The sequence below is a fragment of the Neopsephotus bourkii genome, unplaced genomic scaffold, assembly GCF_033783945.1.
Source record: "Neopsephotus bourkii isolate Nb327-2 ecotype Australia unplaced genomic scaffold, CSIRO-AGI_Nbou_v1 NB_1763, whole genome shotgun sequence".
Classification (NCBI taxonomy): Eukaryota; Metazoa; Chordata; class Aves; order Psittaciformes; family Psittacidae; genus Neopsephotus; species Neopsephotus bourkii.
Window position 1 is genome coordinate 81607 of NW_026902237.1, and position 18463 is coordinate 100069.

Here is an 18463-nt window from a genome sequence, read left to right on the forward strand (position 1 = left end):
ATAGTGACAAAATCAATATGCACACAAACCGAATGGAAATCACACTTTGGCAAAGTAGTTTTCCAGACTATCGCATTGTTTGAGAATTTCAAATATCATTGATTTGTAACTTTTTTTTCTTTAACAAAGACAATGCTAGAAAACTTATAAAATTGTGGGTTTTTTTATTAAAAGCTCATCCACCACAGATTCAAAGCTGCAAGTTATTCATTTAACAGATCCGACTATTCAGTTACACAGAATACATCCTCAAATACCTATTTGAAGAAACAGTAATTTGTACACCATCAGGTGTTGAGACAGGATGTCCTGAGTTATTGTAGTAACAAACAAGTTGGCAAGAAAGAGACCAAGAATGCTCAAAGATGCTAAACACATGCATCAAAACATTGATGCATCAGCATTGTCCTATTAAATCAGATTCATTATCAACCTTATCCTAAGCTCTGTTATCAGTAACTAGTAAAAATCTGTCCATAAAAAATGTTCAATAAAATCTTGTAAACTCACATTTAATTACACAATAAACTATCAAGAAATTAAAAATATTCCTTTTAGTATTTTGTATTACGTAGTCCAATAAGAAGAGATGGGAAATTCTAACATTATACACAAAAGCTGAATTGCATCAGACACTCCTTTTGAATTTTGGAGATCATTTATGAAGTCACAGAAGACTATTTACCTCACACCTGTATGCTCATGAAATTCTACTGATAGATTTTAAATTCTGATGATTCCGATGATTATGAAACCCTCAAATGGAACTCGAAGGTATGTTACTACTAAGGCCAGAAACAGGGAAGCATTAACTACCAGTAGCCATGGGAAGCATAGGCAAACAGACCTTTGATGTAGAGGAAGTCTGACAGTATTTTTGACTGCCAGATTGACAGTATTTTTTAAATTTTATATTATATCTACCAAATTAAATCAAAATTAGTTTACCTAATATGACCTTTGGTATATCACAGAACTTAAATTCTGTTCAGTTACAATGAATTGTTGTGCAGCTCCACACAAATGATCTGTGTTTTGATAAAGCATATTTTCCAGATAGACTTTGAGTCTTGATTTGAAGATATCCACCAGCAGTTTATTCTGGTGGCTAATTGCTGGCATTGGAGAACATTTAAATATGAGTTTCATTTCTGATTTCTATTAGATTTGCTTCAATAACCAGCCAAAAGGTCTTGCAATGACTTTAACAGATTTAAGAGATCTAGCATTATGTATCTAGCATTTTCCTGTATTTAGAATAGTCATGAAAATTAATAACATCAGCTCTTCAGTCCTGGTCAGACAGGCAAAAGAGACTGAGCCCAAAGTCTCTCATCATTAGGCCTGATCTCCACAACACATATTTCATGTGGAATTTTCTTTGCAAGTTGTTGAACGGTTGTTCAGCACCCTTTAATAATGCATACACAAGAACTGCTTGCAGTATTCTTGTTTGTCAGTATATTGTATGAGATGAAAATCACCTTAATCCTCATACTCGCACTTCCTTGAATTATACACTAGAGAGCTATATAACCAGTTCTGTTTTACCACAGCATTAGTCTTGGGAGCTCCTACTGTTTTTGTTTTATGCTGTGACCACAGCTCTTCTCAGAGGCACTGATTCCCTTATCGCAGTTCCTCACTCTGCATATATGACTTTGCTTCTAAACTGTATTTCCAATAAAACTGTGTCTGGTTGGTTTTGATTATATTAATTTCTTTAACTATTCATTGAATACTTTCTGTATTAGCTTACCCATTCTTTCATTCAGGCTAATTTGATATGCATACAATTTACTCTTTTTTTTAATACCAGCAGAGAATTACAGTCTTCCAGTTTCTGAAACAGCCTCAGTATCTTAGGATCTATAAAAATTAACATCATTGAGTTCATCTCAGTGAATGAGATCTCAGAATTCATCTTCTGAATGTCCGTTGAAGGATTCTGACATGCATGCGACCTTGAGTTTAATCAATTACAAATGAAAAAAATAGTATAGATTTGTATATTATCCTTACACAAAAACAGAACACATGATCTGAGACCTGACATAAAAATTCTCCATTAAAGACTGAAAGAAAATCAAAGGGTGCCCATTGCTTGGGACATCACATCCTTCCAGAATGCAGTCAGACTGTAGGAAAGGGTACAACACAAGTCTAAAAAATGCAGGTAGGAAACAACAAAGGGAAATGTCAATGGTAAAGTTCCATTTACACAGGATACCTGATTAAACAGCAGAACAAATGCATTTATTAAAGTAAAGAGACATGTTTTCAAATTTTCAGGTCAAAATGTTCAGTTTTGACTTCAAGTATTTAGAGCTATTGAAACATTTTTCATTTTAGAAAGGAACTCTACATTTCTTTTTGTACTTTATATGCATTTGAATTTAGATTGATATCTCTTTAAATTTTCCTCATTGCAACTTATATGATATACCAAAACCATTAGTTTTTCGCCCAGAGAGTCGAACAACCTTTTGTCATCCAGTCAGTCTGGTGTATTTAGTGATGCAAATAAGCTGTTCCCCCTGTGCACGATCTCTCTCTTTTTTTTTTTTTTTTTTGCAATGGTTTAAATGTTATGAAATTCTGCTAAACAAATCAGTGTTGTAAAACATAAACTTTTAATCCTATACTTCGCATCATGTCCTGAAGAGGTAGCAGTTTTGAAATTCCCTCCCTTATACTCACAGCATGCTTTGCTCTACTCACCCGGATGAGAATACATTACTACCACATCAGCCACAAAATGAAAAATCTGTTCTCTCTTTCCCCTTTCCTTGTCCTTTCCTTAAAATTGCTTTCCATCCTCTGTCTGCTACACCAGTCATTAAATGTGATGTCAAGCATCAGTGGTTATATATCAGCTTAAAAATAGAAAAGATTCTTTCCTCCTGATTGGGACACAGCTGCCCATCATTCAGCTACACTACACATCACTGAGGATGAAGGAAGACTCTGCCTGGTCTGCTGAAAACTGTAGATTTCTAGGGTGTTTTGGGGGTAGAGGAGGTAGGGACACAATGGGGAAATTGGAATTATGCTGCTAAATACTAAAATATCTATTTGAAATATTTTATCCTGATTTTGCACACTTCTCATATTGACATCAGAAGTATGCTTATTTAAACAAAAAGCTTAATTAAAATGGTATTCTCAAATTCAATGTGTGTTCTTTCCATAGTATTTTTACCTAACATTTGCAGAGCTAATATAGCAAATAAAAAAAAAAATATTACATTTGATTCCAGCTTTAAGTAAAACATCAACTACGCTCTTAGATGTGCCTTCAAGGGTATGTTTTTTAGCAATAACAGGCAAAGGATCTATTTTTAAGATCTATACAAAACTTTACATGCTGGTAGTTATTTAAATTCTTTTGAAGTGAAAGAATTTGAGAACTTTACATGCTGTTCCCACAGTATATGACTGTACAGAATTAAAAATATAAATTAAGACATTTTGTCTAGTTCCCTACAATATGTAAATATGTAATAGTTTCCAACATGTAAAGAGCTTACACTGCTAGCACAAGATAAATCAATATTTAGACTTCATTCTGCTCATGTGCAAACACAACATTCACAAGTAACCAACCCCACATACAGCCATCTCTTGAAGGACAAAAGCTGCTGTTCATGAGATCAATTAATATGTCATATTTATTCTGTTTTTCATTTTTGATTTAGAATATATCATCAGACTAGCTATTAAGCACATGTGATGATTTATGCTCATTTTTTAAATTTGACAGGCCTTAGCAATCTAAGAATCACAGTAAAAAGACCTAACATTTCTTCCGTAAACTTTCCTGACAATTTAAGTTTCTCTACCATGTTAAATCCACAGAAGTTTTTTGCATATTTTGTTTTTCACACCTCAAAGTTTATTTCAGATACAAAACTAGTTACACTAATCTTTCCAAAGGCACAGAAATCCTTTAAGGTTTTGGATAGCTCTTTTAACAGTGCCTCTGGATAAATCTGGTTGGTTCATATGTGTGAGGTACAAATTGTTATTTTGCTGTTTAAATAGAGCCATCACTCCACTGAAAACTATTTATAAATTGAATCCTGTTTTAACTGGCTCGAGTTATCTCGCTTCATTTAGTTTCCAAGTGTAGAAAAATTGCACCTAATTTTGCAGGGAAAGTTATAAACACTATACACATTAAGAAAATGTTGCAATCCTATTATGTTAAAAGGTCAAAATGATGTAAAAAGGCAGACACTAATATTCTTACGATGTAAGGAATAGACATCATTGGAAAGGGAATGCTTCTATAATTCTTTTTTTCAAGGAAATTATTAATTTAAGGTTATCACCTTTATCCTTGAGTTCATGAGTTTTCTCACCCAAGGGCTATAGTTTTTCAATAAATGTAATCAGTATGTATAGCTTTTAAAATTGTTTGCGATTTGTATGACAAAATAAGCTTTGCTCTCAGCTGCCATTTTATGTCCATGAACATATCTGAGCAACCCTAACATTTCAACGAATATCCATTTCATGTATCCCTTACAACATCTCTTGAAAAAATATTTTAATATCTTTCAAATATTAATCCTGTTCTTAAAGGATATGACGTTATAATTTGCTTTGAGCAACTCTCAGAAATTTAGTGTGCCTTACATTGTGTATCGAACCTAGGTAATAGAGTGGACAGTACTAAAGTGATGTTGAGGTTGAAAGACTGCATCAGTTTGTCCACCTTAATCAGAATTAATGTATGCAAGTGCTGCAATTTAAAATTAAATTATGATATTTTCATATCATAGTAATTTTAAGTAAAAAAATACTTAATATTGAATTAATTCAAAATTTTTGAGTTAATATAATACATATAGGTGGGATTGGTGAATAAGAGCATTCTACAAGAGGGACATCTCCAAGCTGGGGTAGGGCTCCTTTTCTTCAGGACTTGCCCCAAACTAGGTAATGACCATATCTCCAAAAACTTTTGTCACTTGGGAAAATTTGGAAATAGAAATTAAAACAATTTTCTAAAATGTAAAATCAAACCCACATTTTGGCCTTTTGGAATTAGGCGTGATCACCAGGAAACGAAACTTTAAAGAAGTGTCTGTTCTCTTCAAGGCAGAACCCCAGAATCTCTCTTTTTTCTTTTCTGCCTTCAATGCCGTCTTTCCAAATGAAGATCTCCACCTTATGGTAAAAACTCAGATACCACTAGCCCATAAATCATTTCGCTTTTCCCTAAACTTTCTCCAGAACTGTAAGGAGAAGAAAGAATTTAGACACCATAGAGACCTTATTTCAAAGAAATGGATGACTAGAGCTGTTGACATCTTCCATTTCTGAAGCTCAGTCTTCCATGTTATTAATATAATCACAGTATGATGTCATAACACCATTTCTCAGTTAGATACCTTTACTCCACAAAGACACTTTCTCACCTCCATCTCCCAGGTAACAGCTTCAAAAAATCATTCAGCAAATCTGCTATATCCATAGGATTGGGGGGGGAATTCTCTATAATACAAAATAATCTTGGTGCCCTTCATGAATTTTTAATGTCTTAATATGAGGATGTCACAGCTCTCCATTCTCTGTTGCAGTTGGGTGATAAAATGTAAATAAGGCAAATATGGTTATTCACCTTCTATAGGTTTGTAGGGGGTTTCTTTTTAGTCTCCATTTGTATTGTGTTCTGCACTTACCCAAGGCATGTACCTTTCATGAAATTTAGTCTAGTCTGCTATCATCCATCTACTGGTGACACACAGACATTCATCTGCTGGTACACACTGGGGCAGAATTTAGTGTCTGATCTCATTCACATGTTAACCTTTTCCTGAGGAAATCAAGGGGAGTAAACTCAGAGCACATGCCAGTATGCCATCCAGATACAAAGCACTGCTGACACTAAGTAAATATAGATGTAACCAAGAGATCAAAATCAACAATAACACAGGCAATATATTTTCAATATATTTGGCAATAGAATCCATCTCCCCTCATTTTTTTAAGGCTCTGCAGGAAGCATGACATAGGTGAACATGAAGTATTCAAAGCTAAAGAAAATTCCAAATGCTGAACAGAAATTCAGCTCTTATTAGCAACACAAGTCAAAAACTCACTGAATTTCTGGAATGGGCAAGGGGAATATTCTATCATATTAACAGTTGTAGGAATAAATTTGAAGTACTGTCACAAAACCTATCAAAGTAGGTTCACAGTGTCAATTATATTTCTTGACCCTAACTTCTTTAGTAAGAGTATAAAGCCACACACTTAAAAGAACCTCAGACTTGCAACCTAAGCCACCCAAATACTCTCTGAACAAGTGGGATGGACACTTGGGAGATGAAACAATCTACTACATAAGGAATCTGTCATGAATGAGCCACTGAAAATAAACAGAGCACCTCTGGGTAGCAGTAGTAGGTTTCAAGTAGGATAGTCTGTATGTTTGGGAGCAGCCTGCACCTCAAACACTTGGTTTTCTCAAAAGCCTGCCCTTACAGTATTATTTAATCTTTTACTGCCTGGCTTTTTATTCTTAGTCTAGAAGATTAATGTATCTCAATTGGATATCTCAAAATCAGACCATTATCACAAGCATAATCTTTGTGGTAATTTATGGGAAGATGATATGCTCTTAGCTAATACATCATGGTTTTAGAAGTTTGGATAGCAAGCAAGAGAGAGGCAAGAAAAGCTCCAGAAGAGAATAAAAATCACAAAGTAGCTAATTGCTATGCAGTGGTGAAAAGACTCATTAACCAGAATGATCTTGAAGCTCAGAAAATGACTACTGCTAAATAATTTTTTACTTATTATTTTTCTTCAGAAAGATTTTTAAGGAAAATCAATGGTTACAATCATCACATGCACAAAAACATTGCTACTAAAAGTGAACTCCCTGTCTGTGATGGAAAGAGTAACAAACTTTGAAAAGTATCAGGAAAACTATTGTAATAAGGGTTGAGAGGACAGGTTTCCTGAGTCATGCAGTCTTCATTAGTAAATAGCTCTAAAGAACATCCTAGCAGAATGGTGGTCAAAATCCACAAAATAACAAGTTTTACTACCAGGCTACACGTAACTAACACACTCTCATGTTCCACCAAAGGCTCATTCAGTCATAATTTCTAGCCCACATGAAATTTGAATTCTTGGCACAAATCTAGTAAATGCAACCATGACCATGTTCATGTCAATTCCTTAACCCAATGAACACAAACAAGTTAGGCTCTAACCTTTCCTGCTCCCACTTACTTCATACAACTTTTAAAATTACTCAAATTCTTAAGAGGTTTTTTTCCAAAGGTCTATTGATTTTTCTCCATTTGCCATATCTGGCTTTATTTCTATTGACAAATTTTGGTGATGATGGCGATACTAGATATTTAAAAAAAAAAAAAAAAATTGTCATTCTATGTCTTAACTTTGGAAAAATCCAAAGGTAACTGTCTCTGGTTTTTGGCTCATAAAGACTCAGATAATGAACAGAAAGATTACTGCTCACTTCTATTATGATGGAATATAAAGCTGCTAAGGGCGACTACGAAAAAAGGGGTCCTTGAATTTCTCAGTGGGGTTTCTGGAGGGTTGGAAAATAATCAGTAATATTTAAAAATGCACATAAAGACAATACAAACAATGTAACAAGGAACAGGATGGGAAAGGGAACAAAAGGAAAAAGTGTCTCACGCCAGCGTAGCAGAAAAGCCACCAATACTAAGTGCTTGAATAAGTTCCAAAAAAGAATGGAGTAAAATAACCCAGGCTTTGGGGATGTGGGGGCGGTCTGCATCTTGGCAGAAATAATATTCACTGGCTAGGCCTAGAAGAGCATTGCACATTTTAAGATGGTATAAACTGTGACTTATGTTAGGAAATCACTTGCCAGCTGAACAGCTTGGGTAAGCTGTGTGCCTCAGACATTTAGACATGTCTGAAAAAGTGAAATCCAGCCCAGAAGTTGTGTACACATAGTCACAGTTGACATACCCTTGGCACAATAGGATAAGTTGTACACAGATGACTTCCAGTCATGAAGTTCCTTAAGATGATACTCAGGTATTTTTCTGTTCCACATCATAAAATACAGACGTTTATACACATAATAAATATACTGTGCCAAAGAGAGAAACCTAACTGGTCATAGGTTGGCCTTTTTTGGGTGGGCATTTTCCTTTTATTTTCTTTTTAATAAATGCCATTGTTATGCTACCTAATATGCCTTCATAAATTAAACTTGTTAGCTATTAAGAGCTCTTTGATATATAATATAAAACATCAACACACTGTGGCCAGAAAATTAAATTAATATGATTTTAGAACTGGTAAAAGTCTTCATAGTACTGAAACAACATAACAATGTGTAGTTAGTGTTTTTTTCAACTTTTTCAGTCAAACAGAAGTTATTGGATGAAATATAAAATTCATCAGAAACAATGTCCTGTTACAGGCAGAAAATCAAACTAGCAGTCAAAAAAAAAAAGGGGGGGGGGCAACAGAAAAGAAACATTTATTCTTAAATCTCAGAAGTCTGCTTATAAATCTAGCACTTATTTATTGTAAAGGCTTAGGAAACCTTTTGTTTTTAAGTAAGTCTTGGCAGCTAAGGCTTGCTAGAATGTCTTTAACAATCCTCCAGGTGGTGCGGTCTCTTCTGATGTGGAGGAATATACTTCCAACAGTTAAATGTTCTTTACTATGATATTCAAAGTCATATCCTATTATTGTCAACACAATAAATACAAAATAACATTACTGGAGACAAAGCCCAGCTTTATGTCACACAAGCAAATAACTGCTTTTGTGAGTTGATGCACATACAAGCTTTTTCAAAGCTATACTCCATTAAGCAGCACAAGCCTCATTTGAGAGGCAAATGTCATTGAATCAATTGAATTATAGAAATTCGAAGTTTAGAAGGTGCTATAAAATCAATTGCTTCAATTGCTATTTTTCCCTAAACGTTTTATATTTCTTAGCTTGGAATTCAGCATTTTTTAAAAATATCAAAAAGACACAAGAAACACTGAGAACTACATACCTTTATTTTTAATATTCATTAATATTCAAAGATTTTACCCCTTCTAGTTACCACAAAAGTAAGTTAACATTTCCTGAAATACACATGAATTTCTAGCTGAACATTTAACTATGAGTTTGTTTTTAATATATGAATCTACATGAGACTTCAGTGAGAAGACAGCTCATTTCCAAACAGGGCTCACTTTTAAATTCTCTACCATACACTAACAGGCTCACCGTATGCAGTTTCCTTTGAGAAATGTGTTAAATCTTAAGGCTAAGGATGCCTGTTTTCTAAGTGAAGATATGTGAGAATTACCAAAATTATTTTATGCATCCTACAGAGTGATTCCTGACCACTATTAGATTTTTTTTTATCCAGTATTTGCCAATTCTTTTCCATAATAAAGGTGGTAAGCTAAAAACCTTAAACAAAAGCATTCCATCAAGCCTAATAGAGTTTCATGGCAATGCAGCTAGGTAAATGCAAAGGCATTAAATCTGACAAGTGTCCATTTATGTTATTTTTCAGCATAACTTTTTTCAGGAACCTTTTAATCACATTCATTGGGATTTGGACCAGTTTCCATTCTAAGCTTTGCTATAAGGTAGTCATTTTATTTCATTCTCCTAAGACAAAAAGGCAACTCCACATACACAAAAAAGCAATGTTATTCTTGGATAAAAGCTGTCTTCCCTGAAAAAAATATTATTTATGAATATAATTTTATGGCCTGTTTAACATGTTTCTGCTGAGCACTTCAGGTCATTTTAGAAAAACTATGTTTATTTCTCTATGTATAAAATACAAAACTAGTTATATGAAATAGAATCCTGATCACAATGATGAAGTGGGCAGATTTTCATTAGATTTCAGCAAAACTTATTGTAGAGATATGCAAACAATTTATGTTTTCAATAAAATAAGAAATTATGAAGTAAAATTCCATTAAATTTCAAGCAGAAGAGCTTTATGTTCATGCATTTCCATGCTAAATAAAACCAGCCCTTCATTCATTTAATGGATATTCTCTGCCTTATTTACAGATGCTGAACTTTATCAGGCTGCTCTTATTAACTTCTTGATGTATTGGTGGACAAATAAGGTGCAGATAACTCATAAATCCAGAGAGTTTAGTGAAAGCAATCCTCTAATTCAACCATAATTCATGTACATATATATCGCACTGTGAAAGAAATATTACTCATAAATAACACAAGTTTACTTGAAGTGTTCTCAGGAACACTAATCATGCTTTTATAATCCAATCTAATTGTCAAAACTACAAAAGCCTTTGTAACCCCCTCTCCCAGAAACCCCAGGAATTATTTTACTTAACTTTTTTATGAGGTTTGTCACGATTAGAGGCTATATTTTTAAATGTGCATGAAGTCTGGGTATGAAATAATATGGACATAAGGAACCATGATACATTGCCAAAAACATTACTGGAAAGCAATTTATATATGCACATTTCCCATATTTCATGCACATTTAAAAGAAATAGTCAGAAATTGCTAGGTTCTGCATTTTACACGTTATTTAGTACTGCACAGATCCACAGTAGTTACATACAAATATTTATGCTAAATGCTTTTTTCTTTAGCTGCACCTGTAAAACACCTGCTATGTAAAAAACACAGTTTACTGCAATTACAGCTACGTGGCTACTATGTGAAGCCTAAAGCAAAAAGTATGATGTTTTAAAGTACGCATTTTACACTTCAAAAAAAATGCAATACTAATTGTCATATTGTACAGCAAGTAACACTGATTTGAATGCAATATCGTATCACTTTTAAAAAGTGATAACAATGCGTATGTATATTCTAGAAGAGGTACCCTGAATGCAGCCTACATCTTCATATTTAGAAAGTAAAAGTGTATGTTCTTTTAAAAAGAAGCAAACACCTTTCAGTATTATTTGATATGAAAACAAAAAAATAAAACTCAAAATGGTAAAAATAATGCTTTTCAAAGTTTGTTTTCAAGGATAATTTCCACTATAAATGAAAACATTAATTCTGAAAAATGAACATTAATTCAAAACCAATAAACTTTGATCTAAAGATTATAAACATGAAAGACATGGGAATCCCTGTAGTACTTGTAGACATTTTTGCCTGTTCACCTTTTCACCTACCTATAAAAAATGAGGGTCGTTTGAAAGATCTTTGAGATCAGATCTACAACATAGCTCTTACAAATCATGCATCCAATAAACCCCAGTATGACGCACAAGGCAACATAAGGAATAATAAAGAATAAATGCTACATGATGTCTACATAAATTTATTGGTAGGAAATTAGACAAACCAGTTGAAAGAGAAGCATGAAAGTGAGATTTCTTTAGTTATCATGGAAAAATATGAGTCAAAAGTTCAGCAGAACAAAATAAGTACACCTTAGGGTAAAACATGAAAAAGCAAGGACCTTTCAGTGCAGATAAACAAGCATGTGCTCAGGAATCAAAATATCTCTCAACAAATCTCGCCTGAAAAAAATGCCCACTATGTTTGTCTAGAGAAAAAATATTTGTGGATATGTAAGGTTACTATTGACAGTCAAACTAATATTCAGTAATCAGTAATATGAAGTCTGACAGATACTTCAAGGTAAAGGGAAAAGATGTGCCAGCTCATTGCAAATCAGTTCATGTTTTGGATGTGAAGTGTGATATTTAGGAGACAGAAAGACACCATAAAATATCTTCTATAGTATTTCCTCAGCTCACAGAAAAGCACGACGACTACTAGCCAGATACAGTCTAGTATTTGACTTCTGATTTATCTATACATTTATTGTTGCTGCATAAATAGCACCTGACCATTTAGCTGAATTTAATCTGCAATTGTTTCAGAGAAAGAGCAAGACTCTGTGTCAACCTACAGTGAACAGCAAGGAGATACTGGCAGAGAATGCAGTACAAATGAAGAAATTCATAGGTTCTTATGGAAATCAAGTGATGCTAAAGGCCAAAGGCTTTAGTAGGATACCCCTCAAAAGGTCACAAGGGCTTCTGAACTCAGGTTAACTCTCACTGTAATAATGCTAATACCACACAGCAACTGTATGCGCTCCAGCCCATGACCGCAGTGGTTGAGACTTTCCTGACAACTGCTCTTTCCTGGTATCAGTGGTAGAATATGCAGCACTACTAATCAACAAAACCAGTAACATAATTGCTTTGAACCTTTTCTCATTTCTGAAATGTGTATCTGAGGGAGAAAAGAATGACTTGTGAATATTTGAATTTTCTGCAGGAATGTTTAACGAATTATATTACAGAAAAACACAGAAAAGGCATACCAAAAGAACAAGGTTACTTGGTGAGCTTCTTTCTACTTAGTCAAAAAAATCCCTTTCACACAATTCTACTACAAAATCAGTGCCAAATGCCATAAACAGAAATGAATAATGCCTTGAACATGCATCCAAATCTTTGAATTACACTTCTTTCACACACATATTCTCTGATGACAATGTATAAAATGCCATGTCTTTTGCCACAGTGGGAAACAGTAGTTCCCTAATATTTATAATTTCATAAGTATGTCAAGAACAATTAGGAGTCTACTGTGCCCACAGAGAAAGCAAAGGAAATATTTTCAGGAAGACAGTAGACACCATAATAAAAAAAAATCACTGCAATGAACAAGAAACACCTATTACCTACTCAGTAAAAATGTCAGAGTAGTTCTTTGATGGTTGGTTAGGTAAATCTACCTTGTAATTGAATGCATGAGAATGAAGGAATGTCCAAGTGTCTTGGGTAAATTAAAAGGCAGAATTCTATGCGAACTGTTTATTTTGCAGCTGCTAAATGAATAAAAGTCCTTTGCAAGTTCCAGCAGCAAACTACTGAGTGGACAAGACAATCTAGGATACAAGATAAATTCATCCATGAAAAAACAATAAAGTGAACTTTAGAACTACCTAATTACAAATAGTCTTCAGGAATAACTTAGTTATAGCTTCAAAGGCAGACAACAGCAGTGGTGTGAAATTGTCTGGTTATGAAAGTATAACACTACTTGTAATTGAATGATAATGCTGGAGGGGGAGCCTGATAGCAAAATGAAAAATTAAATTAGATTGGGTGGAGAAATGTATTTTATTTTCAACTGTTGAAAATTAAAAACATAATTTTTACTCAACCTAATGTTTAAATTGGTATTTCTGAAACACTAATTTTTCAGAAATGCAACAAATAAATAAATACATAAACCCTTTGCTCTGGATTTGTGTATCTATTTATACTATATCTTAACTGTTGGATTGCCCTACCAGGCTCTGAGAATGTATATGCAATTCTTTTCTCTGCTTGAGGGACTGAACATACACCTTGAAGGAAATTGTTCTTACCCCTAAGCAATAGGATATTCTAAGTAATTGCTCTTAAACAATCTAGTTGATGTTACTGTAATCTGAGTCTGTCATCATAATAATTATATTCATGTAATAGATTGAAGTAACTATTCAGACAGAAAAAGAACACCACACTGTAGAAGACATTTAAAAAACCCAATGTATTTAATTAAATTCCACTTCTTATGAAGTGTCCCAAATATTAAAGTTTTACTTTTTTTCTGGTTCAGTGCATACTCTCAGAGGTCATAGCAATTGAAACAGCATGAATAGAAGAGACTTTCCTCTAGGGACCTTCCCCTCTGTCCTCTCTTCATTACCTTCCACCCTAGATGTGCTTATATGACTGTTAGGGACTGATAAATGTTGTGTTCTTTTTCATGACATTATATGCTCTCTGTGCATTTATAATTCAGTACTTGCTAAGGGGAAAAAAAAAGAATTGTTTGCAAGCATGACAGTAAAAAAGGCGAAATGATGACCTAGATAAAGAGCAAGGGCACTGGCTGGTAAAGAAAATTACTGCTCTGTTAACAGCTCTTTTACTATTTTGTTTCAAAAATGTTATTTTTTATAAGGTATCATGTTAGCCCTATCGCTGAAGAGAGGATTAGACGATGAAGAAATTTTAGTGTGATTCTGCTGTACAGATTCTGCTGTGTTTCAATGCACACCTGTCATTTCACAGATGAACTTAAAAGGGATGGGCAGAAGTCCAGAATGCATGAAGCCATTTAACCATGGCAAATATACCCATTACTTTGGCTCAAGATTTTTTCTCACCAGAGTATTTTTTTATTAAATGGGCTACTAATTGACAAAATTCCATATATATGCAAATATTTGAGGTCTGCCAGACATAATAGAATGAATGTGTTTCTTAGTAATATAGTTTATATAGACTATTAGAATAAGTAAAATTCATTTCACAGATATTTTTAATTAGGTAAGAAAATTTAATCTATTTATAAGTTAATGCAATCCTACATGCTACAACCAAAAACATATTGATGTACAGGTTTACAAATGGAGTGACTTATTTGTAGGTAGGTCAGATGCACCATTACTAGCCTTCCCAGCATAGCAATCTTAAAACACCTGCTGCATGGAGAATGACATAACCTGAAGTTCACCGGCAGCATTACATTGTGAGCAATTACAGACTGCTTTTGTTATTAATTTTAAATGGGCTACCACACTTTGCACAGACTTTTAATTGCACACATACCATGCCTCACAAAATTCCATGTGGGCCATAGGTCCTTGAAGCATTGCTGCATCTGAATTGTTTCAGAATAACAGGTTACTTTATTAGGGGAATCAAGCTGTTCCAAGTCTCAAAAGAGCACAGGAAAATACGTTAACACTTAGCAGACTGCAGTAGGACACCTACTGAGAAAGCTAACAATTGAACATTCTTTTTGACAGAGGAAAAAAACATAAACCCTTCAAATCCTTAATGTTCTGCATATGCCAAACTGTCCCCAAAAGCTTGTATGCACCAGCATAAGCATAGCTGCAAATGCTAAAATGGTATGTAAAAAAGCAAGCCTTCTTTGGTATTTTACATTTTCAAATATGCATGCTGTTTACATAGAGATAATTTTCTTTGGATATTTTTTCTGTATCTTTTTTTTTCTGAAGAGAGGGACTCAATTAGAACAAACTAATCTGATGGTGGAGTACAGTATGTTTGAATATACAGTGTCCAGATTAGAGTGAAAAATAGCTTAATGACACAATCAAAATTTATGAGGTAGATAACTTTTAAGGATATTCCTGTTAAATAGTAATTCCAGAAATAAATATGCATGGCAGATATATCAATTATACCTTTAATATGTTAAAAGTATATTAATCATGTTAGTGCATTAATACTTAATAAATCCTAATATTTACCATTGTATACTCAGTTCTTACAATCTTTTAAAAAAGTTATCATGAATAAATACAAAGTCTTATTTTAAAGTGTTTCCATCCTGAGTACTGTTTTCCTCTTAATCACCTTTAACAGTTACTATCACAAAGAAATTATTTCAATATCCTCCATATGTGAATACCCCAGTGTGTTACCAAAATGTTCAGCTTTCAGGGATAGATTTCGGGTCTGAACGTCTGGAAGGACCACATATGCAAGAATCATTACTTTTCAAAGGTGTCAGTTCCTCAATGAACGCACTTCAAAACAGGTTTCTCTAAAGAACACAAGAAAGACACTTAACTGCCAGAAACATACTATGAGAACTACAGAGACAGCGTAGACTAGGAAATGCCACCAGTCATTGAAGGCCTGGTTGAATCACAAATTAGCTTTAAAAAGACAATTAAAACAGGCTTTGCCAGAATAAGTGTCTTGCCTAACCCTTGGGACTGTGCTTTTTTATTATGGCTTATTCACAAGTAGTGTCTCTTTTTGATGTTACTCTTTTCAAGTACAAAGAAATCAAAAAACTTGGCAATGGTATAAAAATGTAAATGCATACCGTAAGACAAACACAATGGGAAGTATAATCTTTTGATAAAGGCAATGCTCAGGGCAGCAAGAATAAGACAGTAGCATGTGCAAAATTCCCCTGTGTTCTACAAACAAATATTCTGCATCTGTAGTGCTCAGCTCTGTGAGACACCACCACTGGCAGGAACATTAAAAGCTCTTGCTTAAATGCCAGCTCTGTGTTAAGGCTTGCTGGTGGAGAAAGGGATTCTGGAAGAAGAGAGGGGGATTTGCGGTTGCAGTGCAAATCTCAGCCACTGCAGCAACTGCACCAGCTACTCACTCTTGACTCCTCTTTACAGGGGAGATGTTGGAACAGATACCTGAGGAGGGCTGAGCTGGTCTAGCAGAAGCCGAGCCAAACATCCTTATTGCACACATGCTGTACAGCAAAGAGTGCAAAACAGGGGCAATTGTGCAAGGATAGTTCAGTTTAAGAAGTTACCACAGGCTCCATAGTAGAGTGGAAAAATTTCCTCTACTTTGAAAGGGAATTTTGACAGTTCAGCAGACTATGAAGCAAGTATCTATTAATGACTAATATCAATTTATGATTCTAGCACTTTGCATATAGAAATATCTAAAAATAAATCTTACATGGAAGATCAGCTGCGTCCTACTTTTAGTCTTAGAAACCACTTAGTCTTGTTTCACTTCTGGCTACCTTGAGAAAAAAAACCTAGGACCTCTTCTCACAAAAGACAGAAACATGCTTTGGAAAGACCTAAAAACCCACGTCAGTTTAAAAAGGGGCAAGCCCCTGTCACTACATCTGCACTGCAGATGTAGTTTTGGTTTGTTTTCTTTTTCTGTCCCTAGTATGAGGCAGCATAAACAGGATTTGTCATAAGGATTGCTGTATCAGTGGTTTTCACTGAAAGGACTAAACATGTTTTTTCTTACCTATATCTGAAGGAGAAAGAGATCATAAACAAATTATGCATTTTGGAAGAGCATAATAAGTGATTTTGGTAGGAGTTACTAAAATAATATATGAAAACTATTCTAGAAATTATCATCTTTTACACTAATACCTACAATGTCATTTGGAGGAAAAAAATAAAAAGTTGAATACATGTATAATTAAGATGTATATTAAATGTGTGTACCTTAAGAAGAACTGGCCTCACTCTTTACACCTGGGGTTTATCTGCCATGGCTTAGCTAGCTAGGACGGTGACAGCAAAGTCCTCAGGTTGTAGGTTTTGTAAGAGTGTCCTTCTCTTAGATGGAAGACCTTACAAGGCTAGATGAGCTCCATCTGCCTGTTAGGAGTTTTCCTTCTCCTATGAGGATGGCTTGTCTTCGCTAACGAAGATTCAGGAAGGGCTTTACCAATGCATCCTGAACAAGACTCACCTAAAAAATCCACTGTGCAGGCTGGAAGGATTTCCTCCCACTTGTCTGTAGCGATAGGCAAGGGTCAAAACGGCAGGTGCCAAGGTGCACTGGAAGCTGCAGATCCAACCTTGCATGTGGGCAGATCAGGACACTGGTCACTTGAGATTGCCCCAGGAGATGACAGTCCTGGTCAGAAACTTCCTGATTGCCTAAGCAGCCTTTTTTCCAACCAGATTTGCCTATCCCACATGCCCTTGGTCATTGTTCTTGTAGTAAGTGTGGGTAAAGCCCTTCCCAAATCTTCACTTGCGAAGCCAAGCCATCAATCTTAAGATGATATTGAATGTTAAGGTGTGTATAACAAGGTAATTGCTTCTAGTATGTTTAAAAGGAATAATTTTCACTGAGTGACAGCAAGACAAAAATGTTTGGTGGACATATGTTTATCATTAGAAATATTTTTCTAACTTTATTCAGCTATGGACAACCTCACACTTGTTTTGGCTGCTACCAAATAAAGTTTGTATATTAATTTCCACTACATCAGAAATTTACTATTTTCTGTTAGCCCAGGTTGGTAAAAGGTATCCTTGGGGATATCTTCAGTGTGTGATCTTTGGTTTAATGCAACTGGTTTGCATTCTACTAGTGGTGTGAACCTTGCAATTAAGAAAAAACACAGAAATATCCATCAGCCATTCTACTCTGAAAAGCCACAGAATAATTATCTTTTATTAAAAACTACAGTAACATTATAGATGTAAAAGAAAACTGTGTAGGATAAAAACTGTTAGTTCCCCTTTAAAGTAAGCTCCGAATAGACTAGTACTATTATACAAATTATATCACACCTTGTTACATTTCACTTCTATTTAGGTATTTTCAGCAGATACTTTCCTCAGCTGTAAAAGTTATAGCTGTTTAGTACAAATGAATGGCTATGACAGACAACAGTATTTTGTGAAATGACCAGAAACCATTGGTTGTTTTAAAGGTAAGATGGAAGCTTGCTGCTCCTAATCACCCAGCAACATATTTGAAAAACACATTCCAAATGTATAAGTAGATCTGTCAGTCTCACATTGTTAACGGGGAATCAAACTAAGCTAAAAGCTTATCAATAATAATAACAAACAGTGAACTTGGATTTTCTATCTAAGAACAATGTCTTCAATTCAAGTTGGGGCTGTTCAGCCTGGAGAAGAGAAGGCTGCATGAAGACCTAATAGCAGCCTTCCAGT

At 34.6% G+C, this 18463-nt stretch overlaps 1 protein-coding gene across 1 annotated transcript in view; it reads right to left on the reverse strand.

The window, feature by feature from the left end:
* The window catches only part of CFAP47 (cilia and flagella associated protein 47), a 281878-nt gene that overhangs the window by 77878 nt on the left and 185537 nt on the right, over positions 1–18463 (reverse strand). The gene's annotated exons all lie outside the window — the stretch shown is intronic.